The 12,713-nt window shown below is 37.3% G+C and overlaps 1 protein-coding gene across 7 annotated transcripts in view; it reads left to right on the forward strand.

The window, feature by feature from the left end:
• Positions 1-12,713, forward strand: part of CNTN4 (contactin 4) — an 892,715-nt gene that overhangs the window by 144,843 nt on the left and 735,159 nt on the right. For 6 of the 7 annotated variants that reach the window (XM_087431362.1, XM_087431364.1, XM_087431363.1 and 3 more), the window contains one exon: positions 2,153-2,193. The exons of the other annotated variant lie outside the window; for it this stretch is intronic. The gene's annotated coding sequence lies outside the window, so the exon portion shown is untranslated. The remainder of the gene's footprint in view (positions 1-2,152; positions 2,194-12,713) is intronic. 7 annotated transcript variants of the gene reach the window in all.

The raw sequence follows: 12,713 nt of genomic DNA on the forward strand, positions 1-12,713 counted from the left end.
TATAAGGGTCATTATTTGACCCTTTACCTTTTGTTTTGGGCTCAGGAGTAATCTGAAACATTTTCCTGTGGAATACAACATGTTTATGTTCCATTCGTGCTAACATGCTTTGATACGAATGGAACATTAAAAGGATATGCCCCAAACTATCGTTTTCATTCATTTATCCATTTTAATTTCACCTACTAGTCTCTACTGGATGTCAGGCTCTATGCTAGGCACCAGGGGTATACAACATAGGTGCTACCCTCATTTAGTTTAGAGTGCAGTGAGGGCTGTAGTCATAAATCACATAATCACATAGACAATCTGTGATAAATGCTTTGAAAAAGCATATGCTGTCCTGTGAGAGTATAGTATATTATGAGGACTTGACTTAAGGTGTCAGAGGAGGCTTCTTTTAGAAAGTGAAGTTTAAGTGGGGATCTACAGAATGAATAGGTGGAAGTGGTTAAGGGAGAGAACATGCCCGAAGAAATAGTATGTATAAAAGCCCTGAAATGGGAAGCAACATGGAAAATTTCAAGAACTGAAAACACTTCAGTGTATCTGGAGTGCAGAGAGCAAGATGGAGGATGGTGGAAGATGAGATGTTGGAAATATTTGGCTAAGGCTACATGATGCAGGGATTTGTAGGCCAATTAAAGAACTTGGGTGTTTTTTCTGTGACTAATGAGAAGACACTGAAGCATCTTAAGATGGTTGGGGCAGAGAGGGGTGATCATACCAGCTAATAGATAGGGAAAGGATAGGTGGGGTCAGGAGCGAATGCAGTGAGAACGCTGTTGCTCCTATTGCAGGTGAGAGATATGGTCGGTTGTGGGGAGCTGGTGGCAGAGATGGAGAGATATGGATGAAGTAAAATGGTCTAGACTCAAGTGGCTTATAAGTGGTGCTACTTATAAGAGGTGAGAGAGAGAGGAAGGTGTGTGCGACTCCTGTTTTTCTGGCTTGTGAAATTGGATGAATTATGGTGGTGCTATTTACTGCCAACACTGGAAGTGGACCATTGGGCGGGAAGGATTGGAGTTTGTTTTCACATATGTTGAGTTTAACATCCCTTTAGATTATCCAAATAGAGATGTCAGATAGCCAATTGGCTGCATGGATAGAGCTCAGAAAAGAGAGTCTGAAGACAAAATATAGAAGTCACAGAAAGGTAAATATATATTTGTGTTAAGTCCAAACTATCATCAATATCACCTAGAGTTTAAATTTAGAAAAGTGTAGTGTAAAATTTTTGAGGGTAAGAAAAGTGGGGGATTTGTAAAACTTGGGTAGCCCTCACACCATTTAAAATTTCTATAATTCTTGCACAATTTGTCTAACCTTTAAAAGTTAGATTTCACCTTTTTAGTTAACATATTAATTCTGAGGCCAGGCCAGTGGCATAGTGGATAAGTTCATGTGCTCTGCTTCGGTGGCCAAGGGTTCGCAGGTTTGGATCCTGGGCACAGACCTACACACCACTCATCAAGCCATGCTATGGCGGCGTCCCACATACAAAATAGAGGAAGATTGGCACAGATGGTAGCTCAGCGACAGTCTTCCTCAAGCAAAAAGAGGAAGATTGACGACAGATGTTAGCTCAGGGCCAATCTTCCTCACCAAAAAAAAAAAAATATATATATATATATATATGTGTGTGTGTGTGTGTATATTAATTCTTATCTAAAAATTTGGCAGTGACTTTAAAGAAACAGTAAGAAAGGAGTTGTTTTCGTGTAGTTTATGAGGAATGAATATTAATTGTTGCTCTTTATAATATTATGAGATTTAGCCCTTAATTTCAAATGAGACTGAGTTTTGACTTTCATATGAAATCAAATACTTAATTTTGCTTATTTGAATATATTACAGTATTAGTATCTCTTTTTCATTTTCATTTCAGATATTTAGATATAGATCAGCCTATAGGCCTTTTTCATAGATTTACTGTGACAGTTTTCTTGCTCATGAGGGTAACAGGTTAAAGAATTTCATGATAAAAGCAGGTCCTGTGTATTTCACTGAGAAAAAGTTTTTCTAACATGACTTGCCATTGAGATTGTTTTCTCTAAAACCAGTGACACCACTGGAATGCAACTGACTACTTAAAAAAAAAAAAGTCTAGGTTTATGCTTTATTCTAAAATCTATTTCTTTATTTGTAGGTGATGTGTAATTGAACTTGAGATGAATAACGTATTTGAGGGTATGTACCATTTTATTTAAATAAATAAATATGTATAATACATAAATATATATTTAGGAGTTGTACAAAAGTTTTAACTATTGATATTAATTGGAACTACTTTTCCTTATGTATTCTGTAATTAATCTATAGCTCTGTCTTATGTAAATCATATATACAGAAAGCAATAGTAATAGATTTTATACTAAGCTGTAAGATAATTGGTGATTTTAAATGTAATGTGTGACCCACTAAATTCATTTGCAAATAAAATTTTATTATAAAATCTCATTTTTCCATTTTAAAGTTGTATACTCTTCAAAGAAGGAAAGTTGACTAATTAAGTTTATTGACTGAATAACTAAATATAATATGTAATGCATTCATTAGTTTTCCCTCAGATATTTATTTGGCTATAAATATTTGATGTTTTTAATAACATTTATATTTTTGCTATGTTAAATCCTAATATTACCAAAATGTGCATTTTGGAACCTAACTTGCCACCGTAACATTATTTTATTTTTTTTATAATTTTATTTATTTATTTTTTTTCCCCCAAAGCCCCAGTAGATAGCTGTATGTCATAGTTGCACATCCTTCTAGTTGCTGTACGTGGGACGCTGCCTTAGCATGGCCGGAGAAGCGGTGCATCAGTGCGCGCCCAGGATCCGAACCCAGGCCGCCAGCAGCGGAGCGCGCGCACTTAACCGCTAAGCCATGGGGCTGGCCCCCGTAACATTATTTTATATGTTGTCGTTTTTAGTGATCAGTTGGCTCTGTTTTTAATAGAAAAATTCTCAATAATAATTTTTTTGATTATTCAACCTAATACCTTTATATTTTGTACAAAGTTCTCTGTCTTTACTCCTGGTTTAGTGCATACATCATATGATGTAGAATTATCAGTTTGCTTGTTTTAGCAATTTGTACTTTGGTGATTCTGTGATAATAATGTGATTTGTCTTTGGTTACCCAATTGCAGATAATCCTGTGGTATTACAGAGTTTAATTTATGGGAAAGATCTTTAGACTTAAAAAGGATTACTGACCATTTAAGAATGATTAATTAATCAGTATAAAATTGAGTCTTAACTGTATTAATGCCTGTCTAAGCTACATGCAGATAGATGCACAGACACACATACCACCCAATCCCATAGCAAAAATGATCAAGCTACAACAAAGGGGATGGTATCCTGCAGTGTTGGGCCCTCATAGGAGTGAGCCAGGGGTTCTAGAGTCAAGTCTTTTGAGACTGATCTTGCTCTCAGGAGCTGTCAATCTTGAGCAATTCAGTGTCCCTAAGGTTCACTTTCCTCATTTGTGTGGTTAGTGGGCTAAATCATATGATTTCTTAGGTTCCTTTTTCTCTAAAATTTTCATTTCATACTTCAAAAAGCTAAATTTTAGAGGTGAATAATTTTGTGTTGGTAAAACTGATATTAATTAAGAGGTTACAGGGTAAGGTAAATTCATTTATCAGAATAAGGCATTAGAAGGGTACAATTGTTTCTTTGTTTAGTTGGTAATGTTCTTGTTTTCTTGCTGAATTTTGGGGTGAGAGTGGATCTAGGAAGGCAGGCTTCCCCTCTGTGCCCTTTTGTCCTACCTGACATGGAGGCTCAAGATTGACTCATTTTGAAAATCACTCATTTTGAAAGAATCCTTCATAACCTTGTCAGTTCAAGGTTATCTTTTATCTGATTTCTCTCTTCCTGGATAGGTTGCAGGCTGAGGAGCATTAAAATATCTATTTTCTTCGTGGTTTCCTTTTCTAGATTTGAATAATTCACTTGATTCTTCCAAGCTACTTAGATGAAAGAGTATTATCTAGGAATACTAATTTTGGTTCCTTTTGTTTGAAATTAGAGAAATGAATGCATTATATTTTTAGTCTAGATACTATGTCCTCACATCCTTTAATCTGGTCATTTAAAAAACTCTAAATAATGTTCAGCCACGTTTTATATTGTCAAGTTAGGTATTTGCTTGAGCTATGTTTCTTTTTTCCTTTCATTTATCTTTTTAAAAAAATTTTATCTGAAGTGAGTGAATATGGGGAAAGATCCAGATCCATTTGAGATTTGGGCTTATTCTGCATTGAGGGCTCCTTTTTGTTCCCATTCATGTATGATTTTAACCTCCTTATTTCAAACATTCCAACAGCAGATATCAAATGACAAATGATTACTGTTTTATACTATAGGGGATTTTTATGAACCAGGCCAAAAAATCCACTATGTTTCTTAGACCATATTTCCAACTCTGAGATTCTGTGATTCTATGATTTTTATCTGTTAGGTTAAATCTAAAAAAATTGTCATTTTTGTAGGTGAAAAATGATAAGATGGTGTCAATTTTATATGGATCAGCCTACATATGAAAGATCAGTTATTCATTGTTTAGAGAAAAATATATAACTCATCTACGAAAATGGTAATGACAAGCAGCAAAGCTTATTAAGACATTAACTTCATTTAAAAATCCTTAGTTATCATGAGTGCCAGGTATTAAAAAGTGTATTTTAAACATTTGTAAATCAAATGGGAATAATGTTCTTTGCATATCTTATTTCTTTTTACAGGGAATTTATTTTTCTGTTTTATGAGACAAATCACAGGCATTATAGTTCCAATCAATTTCTTTGTTTTCTTTGCAATTGCCACATAGCTGTTGAATATTTGCAGTAAGTTTTAATGACTAGTGAAGTGCATGCTTGATTACATGCCACTAGTAAAAATATATTTTTATGGCAAAGGGTGGTTTTCAGCGTGGCTTTGACAAAGGCAATAGATAAATGTGTCATTTCTCTTCAAAAGAATACAAATCAGTATAAGCAAATTTTAAGGGAAATATTTAAAAATAAACAATTAAAATAATGGATATTCTTTGTGTGTTACTTACTGAAATTATATGAACATATAATAGAGCACCTAGGTGTACTTATTTTCAGAGGCCAATTTAATCCTAATTAGAAAAGTTGTAAATATTGTTACCACACCAGGTCCGTTTTTGCCTGCAGCCCAGAAAGCCAATCACTGAGACAAGGAGATTACAGAGAGAGAGGGTTTAATCACAAGGCAGCCAAGTGAGGAAAACGGGAGAACAAGTCTCAAATCCACCTCCCCGAAAATAGGGACCCAGGGATATTTATGGAGAAGGGGGCAAGGTGGTCTGAAATGATTGGAGGTGAGGAGAGATGAGGTAATTGATCTTCGCAAGCTTAGTCAGGCTTCCTGTCTCTTCCTAGGACACATGTTCACAGAATGGCGGCATTAGCATGCCTTGAGGGTGGAGTTCTAACCTCTTGCAGTCAAAAGGGCCCAGTTGATGGATTGGTGCTCTCAATCTGGCCTGAAGTGGACAAGGGGTTAAGTTCCTGAAAAAAATAGCTCAAACACCCATTACCGTGGTAACCTAGGCTCCAGGGAGATATCATCTATAGGAACCTAGTGGGTGTCAGATAGCATATTGTCCAAACAGCACAGTTAACAATGAGTAAGTTTATCATGCCGATTTAAGTCCTTGCCTTTGGTTCTGATAAGTTTCTAGGTAAGGCCATCCCTCCCTTCTTCTTGGTATAGGGAAGAAGGTACCTTTACAAATGGAGATTTTTTTTACAAATGTAAATGTCTCCTATAAAGGGTAACCAGAACTAAGAATGGGCTTAGCAGGATCCACCCAGGTAGCAGAAGATGTCTATGGTAATGGCCTTTTCTAGGGGCAGGCCTCCCATCCCAAACTCCCCTGGTCAGTTAGTGGGGGTGGGGGTCAAAACGTCATTCAGGCAGAGACATATTTTGAGTTGGCAAATTCTAATCCCCCATAGTTATTACCTGTTTAATCATCAATGGCTGTTTCCGGTTTCAATATCATAATTATTCTGTAAATTAATTCCATTTTCATTACCTACATTTTATTGCTAAGTATGCTAGGCATTGGGTAGACAGTTATAATGCTGACATTGAGAAGATGACTTTTCAGTTTTTCTAACCGTCATCTCATGTTCTTGATACTCCTGCTACTTATCACTCGCTATTTCACCCCGTATGTGATCCTACCTCTCTGCCTTCTTTTATTCAGTTACCTTTGTCAGGGCACCCCTTTCTTCCAGTCCTTATCTGTCGGAGTTTTACTTATCTTCCCATGTCTAGTTTAACTTCTGCCTCTTCCCAGGGCCATCCACATGCGACACACTCAGAACTCCCGCTCAAGGTCATTGCTGTCGACTTGTCCTTCCACTGTAGCTCATCTAAGCATGTTGCCTTGTGACCAACACATTCTTTCTGTGTCCATCCCTCAATTTGATTGTGTATCACCCTTCCCTGTGTTCCCTGCTTTGGCACAAATTATTCTTTTCTAAGCAATTCAGGTATGTTCAATTGAATTGTTTTCTAAAGTTAAAACTGTATATCAGACAAGGTAGTAGAGCTTCAGGCTTGATTTCCCCAAGTGCTGCATTTGGAGTGGGTGGACCAATTATTTCCACATCTTCTTTTCCAAAGGACCTCACTTATCCTCTTGTTTTCTGCCCCATTGGGTAAATGGTCTCACACCGTCATTTACTTAACTTCAGGCTCAGTTCCTAAGTGTTGAGAAATACCAGGAAAAAAAAGAATGTCTGCTTCTTCATGTGTGGTCTTAGGTATTGGGTGAGAGACCATTAAAAATATATATTGGTGCAGGAAAGAACACAGTTATTTAAAAAGGAATTAAATAAGTAATATTTATTTTATCAAGGATCAGGAGGAAATCTTTGATAGAAATCACAAGGCGATAGATGCTTTCTTTGACCCTTCTTGCTCTGCTTCTTAATATCTATTTAATATTAATATTAATCACAGCAAAAATGCCGACTATAATGGTCACTGTAGTTTCACAGAATTTACTGTATGCATTCTGATACTTCATCCTATTTGATCCTTATGTCATATGTTGGGGGAAGAGGGAGAATCTCCCTCTGCGCTTTCCCTTAAGGTTCTTCTGGCTGGCCAAACAATCAACAAGACAGGTTAGCAGGAGAAAATAATACCAAGTTTAATAACATGTATACATGGGAGAAACTCAGAAATGAGCAACTCGTCCCTCTGTCTAAGCTGCTTGCTTAAGTATTGCAGCTAAAGGCGAAGGAATGTGTTGGGGGTGGGTAGTGGCCTGGGACTTCAGAGGGCAGAAGGACAATTCTTTTCAGGGTCATCTATTGATAATTTGGTCAGGGAGAGATAGAGTTTTTTGATAAAAGGGGCTTGGTGCCCCTCCCATTGCAACAACTATTTTAGATTATTTTTAAAGCCATCATGATAGAAGATCTGTTCCAAGAATGAGACACCATGCCAGATTCTTTAGGCAGTTAGTGGGGGAGGTCAAATGTCCTTACTGTCTTCAGCTCCAAATAATCCGCATACCAGAGTGGTGCTTCCTGGGGCAGCTTGCCCTGAGCACCATCACATACCATGAGATTGGTGGGGCAGAAGTTATATATTATTCCGATTTGGCCAAGGTTATTTGCTATGAACAGTCTAATATTTTTTCCAGCTTGACTGTAAAATCTCACTGTTCTCTTATTAAATGTTAGTCTAATATTTAATGTCTATGATCTCTTGGCATAATTGAAAAATAAAGTAACATGTGTAATCCAGAATGCAATGTCATAATTTACAACTATATACTTTGAGCTATATCTTTTATAATAGATATAGCTATTTTGACCAAAATTCATGGGCTAGGGTCCCAAGTTTCACCATTTGATAATTCCCTATTCCTCTGGACAAAGGGATTAGATAAGGAGTAGGCCTCTACCCTAAAAAGTATCATCAGAGTATAGACATGGAGATTGAGGAGCTCTCCATCAGGAAGGTGGCTAACGTTCATACAGTTAGGCGAAGCCAAGATACCCAGATGAGAGGGTGAACAGGAGATGGGGGGAGAGTCCTCAAACAGCTGAGTCCCCACTTCTCTCTCCTCAGGCCCTGTTTCCTGCAACTTTTTTCCAATCCCTTGAGCTATACCCTAGGATATACCCTGGGAGCTACAGGAACCAATCAATTACCCTTTTATTTAAGCTAGTTTGAGTTGGGTCTTTGTTATTTGCGGTTCAGAGTCCTGACTAATGCAGATAAGATCACTGATGTAACTGTACCCTTCCTCTTTTGTGCTCAACTTTCCATTCCTCTTTTCTTTCTTCTCTTCCTTCCTTTCCTTTCCCTCTTTTGCTACTGTTCCTTTTACTTCTTTCCCTGTCTTTCTCCCTCTTATCCACCCATTCACCTGTCTGTGCATCCGTGCATCTAATACTCATTGACTACTTAGCATATGTTAAGCATTATGCTTGGTCCTGAGGACAAAGAGATAAGTAACCTATAGTCTTTGTTGTCTTTAGGATCAAGTTTCTTCTCTTTGCTTTTAGAAAAAACAGGAAGGCAGAACCCAGGCCAAAAAATGGGGAAAAAAAAATCATAAAAAAGGAAATTCTTAAAGCATACACCTAATACTTTAGGTTAGTGGAAAGATTCAAGATAGGAGGGGTAAACTTGGAAGGGTTCATGGAAAAGGTGAGCATAGATTCTTTTTAACAGCAATTCTCCAATAAGTTTAAGGCAGATTATAGGTTCAAAATACATATCCATGCACGTATCATTTAAATTTGTAGAAGTAAAAAAAATTGTCCTCGAATAGTAGATTGAATCTTCCTGTACTCTATTATGGGTACAAGGTATGGGTAAAGAGAGATCTGGACATATCACCCATTCTTCTGTATTGAGCATTGTGAGAATAAAAACTATAAGCAGACTAATTATATAGGGCATCATAAATTCACTTGCTGCTTTGTTTAGGTCATTATAATCTCACAGAATGCCGGATGCATTGTGGCCATGTGAAGATGAATAAGACAGTAGCAGAGGAGCTTAAAAATGCTAACCACGTGCAGCAGTTCAGTCCAAATCTACTCACATGGACATTCCCATATATGTAGTAATTTGGAAACAAAAGATGGAAAATTTGAAGGCTCTGTTCTATAACGTATCCTTTTAAAATATTTCAGCCAGGGGCTGGCCCGGTGGGGCAAGTGGTTAAGTGCGCATGCTCCTCTTCGGCAGCCTGGGGTTCACAGGTTCAGATCCCAGGTGCGCACAGACGCACTACTTGTCAAGCCATGATGTGGCAGCGTCCCATATAAAAGGTAGAGGAATATGGGCACGGATGTTAGCCCAGGGCCAATCTGCCTCAAGAAAAAGGGGGAGGATTGGCATTGGATGTTAGCTCAGGGCTAGTCCTCCTCACACACACACACAAAAAAAATTTTAGCCAAATTATATAGTTTGGTGTGCAAGATCCTGTGCAAGTAGCTGCAATCCACCTTTTGCCTCATCACTGCAATCTTCTAAAGTTCTGTATTTTTTTTTTACTTCTACACCTCAGCAAATGCTATTCTTTCTGTTTGGATGTGTTATTCTCCTCTATCTACTGTCCTCTTAATTCTGGTGAACTCATTCTTTTAGGACCTACTTCTGTTAGAGCTTACCTCTGTGAAGCTTTCTCTGACTGTCCAAGGCAGAATTGACCTTACTTTGTAACTATTTGCATCCCTTTCTTATGTCAGCAACCACTACTATGAATTATTATTATTATTATATTTTTCTCTCTCAATGAGACAAGGGTCTCTGTTGCAGCAGGAACGTTTATATTCATCTTTATATGACCGGTTTCCAGGTCGGTGCATGGGGTATATTGAGGGTTTAATGCTTGTTAACTGAATGAATAAATGAACAAAATGAGACAGATGAGACACATAGTGTAGTTCAGTGTGGACAAGTGAAAGATAAAGCTTTTCTCAAAAATAAAGGCAAAATAAAGGTTCTGAGATTTCTAAATGCATTCTTCTTAACACCTTTAGGATTTTACATGTGGAGAGGTTATCGTTCAAACTCTCATTTGATAAAGAATCATTGTTACACATATTCCTTATGATCTATGTTCAAAAAGACTATGCAGTCAAAAAGACTAGTATATGCTGGTTGCCCGCAGGAAAATATTGGAAACAAAGTTGAAAGCATTGTAATTCATGATATTTAATGCTTAAAATGTGCAATAGTTTGACCAACTCACTACAATATTGTAATTAAAAAGTATTCCAAAGTCAAATAAATTGAGAAACTTTCTATATATTTTATGTATCTTTGATAATATACACAATGTACATTTCCATATTAAATACATCGAGAAGTCCTGCAGCTAAAAATCTACTACTATTTCAAGTAGAAGTGCTCATATATTTTGAGGATAGGACCCACTCCCCCTACTCCTTTGATAACCGGTATTCCACAGGACATATTTTGGGAGTCACTGACCTAACAGAAAATAAACTCATGATAGTTTATTAGGGAGGAAATTGAGGCTGAGAGATTGCCTAATTTGTTAGTGGTTTTAAGCTGCTGTTTTCAGAAACTGAACCTTGGGCAAAATGGACACATTGATGCAGTTTCAACACAGCTTAACAAATACTTTCTAGTAGTTACTTTGTGCCAGATGCATTCTGGCAATGTGAAGGTGAATAAGACAAGCAGGTTGGGGAATATCACAATTGTTAGGTTCCCAGGTGATGGTTCTCATATTTCCAGAAAAAGGAAATGACAGTGTGTACACTGACTCTGAGTGTGATTCCCCTGCTATAATTAATTTCCCAAAAGCTCATGTTGCATTGAAACTCTTATAGCTATTTTTTTTTAAATAATTTTATTTATTTATTTTTTCCCCCAAAGCCTCAGTAGATAGCCATATGTCACAGCTGCACATCCGTCTAGTTGCTGCACGTGGGACGCGGCCCCAGCATGGCCGGAGAAGCGGTGCACCAGTGCGCGCCCAGGATCCCAACCCGGGCCGCCAGCAGTGGAGCTCGCGTACTAAACCGCAAAGCCACAGGGCCGGCCCTCTTTTTTTTTTTTTTTTTTTTTTTTAATAAGGAAGATCAGCCCTGAGCTAACATCTGATGCCAATCCTCCTCTTTTTGCTGAGGAAGATTGGCCCTGGGCTAACATCTGTGCCCATCTTCCTCAACTTTATATGGGACGCTGCCACAGCATGGCTTGACAAGCAGTAAGTCAGTGCGCGCCCGGGGTTCCAAACCTGCGAACCCCGGGCTGCTGCAGCGGAGTGGGCACACTTAACTGCTGCACCACCGGGCTGGCCCCAGCTTATAGCTATTTTTTAGAAGTACAGACTTTGAAGTCAGCAAAAAAAAAAAAAATAATAGTTATGAACACTGACTTTTAGAAAAGTACCATGTACGTGTTTTTAAATTCTTAGCATTTTAATTTAAAACAATAAAAATGGGTGCACGTATTTTTCTCTTAGAAAAATAAATGATTGTATGGTGAAAAATTCTAAATTTAACTTAATCTTTCATTTTATTCATTGAGTCTCATTCATCCTATGTCATGAAAAATGATATACCTCTCAGCTACCTTTAACTATGTATCCTATCATTAGTCTTAAATTGTCTAGCTGTGCTGAAACTTTCATATTTTTTATGAATCAATGCTTATATCCCAGTAGTAAATAGAGTTGCTTTTTGAGAATTATCCTTTTCCTCCCACACCTTCTCCAACTTCACCAGCACCAGGCAGACAGATAGGTGTGTGTGTGTGTGTGTGTGTGTGTATGCTCCCTCTCACTCACGCTCTCATACTCTTTTACTGTTACATTCTCTTAGATGAACACTTTCCTGGATGTTAGTTTTTCAGAATGTCAATGGTCCTAATTATTTTTCTCAGGTACAGGTAGGATTTTTAACCTCATACTCTCTATTAGGATTCTGTTTAACAACAGCAATGATCTATTTTCTTTCAATTTGCAGTAGTTCAGCTTGTACTCTCTGCTTATCTTGGACTTTCTCATCCTGCAACCATCTTCCCTCCCCAGAATTTTTGACATTCTTTGGTTGAGATATAGTAAAGTGCACATAATCAAGCAGTCATTTACTTATTCATTCAACAAATTGCAATGAAGGCAGTGTGCTAGTAGTTGTGGAAATCATAATGAAAGGATTTCACAATACTCCTTACGCTGAAAGGAAACTTTTAATGGGGATATTTTTTGCCATTATATTTTAAAAATTTCTTTTGAATAATAGAACTGCTGTTTTTGACATTTGCTTTAAGTAGCTTCCATAAATAGTTATTTTGATTCTGGCCCTTAGCTATGCTGGGAATGAGGGAAGGCACATTTTTAACTGAGGATTTTGGTTTAAAGATGCAGCTTATTTAGAATGTGTAGTATTTATTAATTCACCACATATCTTTGTAGCAGTGTACTATGTAAAGAATGTTTTAGTAAATAAAAAAGATAAACTGCTATTATAATTGCCCACAAATATTTTTTTCATCAACAGGACAAAGGGGATGATGGATACAACAAATGACTAATACAAGGTAGAATACAAGATGAGTTCCTAAAAGAGGTATAGAGAAAGTCAGTGGGGAATTCAGAAGAGGCAAAAATTACTTCTCTCTGGGGTTCCAGAAAAAATTTTATGGAAGGGG

This window comes from Ceratotherium simum, chromosome 5 (assembly GCF_057802395.1).
Source record: "Ceratotherium simum simum isolate JZ-2026a chromosome 5, ASM5780239v1, whole genome shotgun sequence".
Taxonomy (NCBI): domain Eukaryota; kingdom Metazoa; phylum Chordata; class Mammalia; order Perissodactyla; family Rhinocerotidae; genus Ceratotherium; species Ceratotherium simum.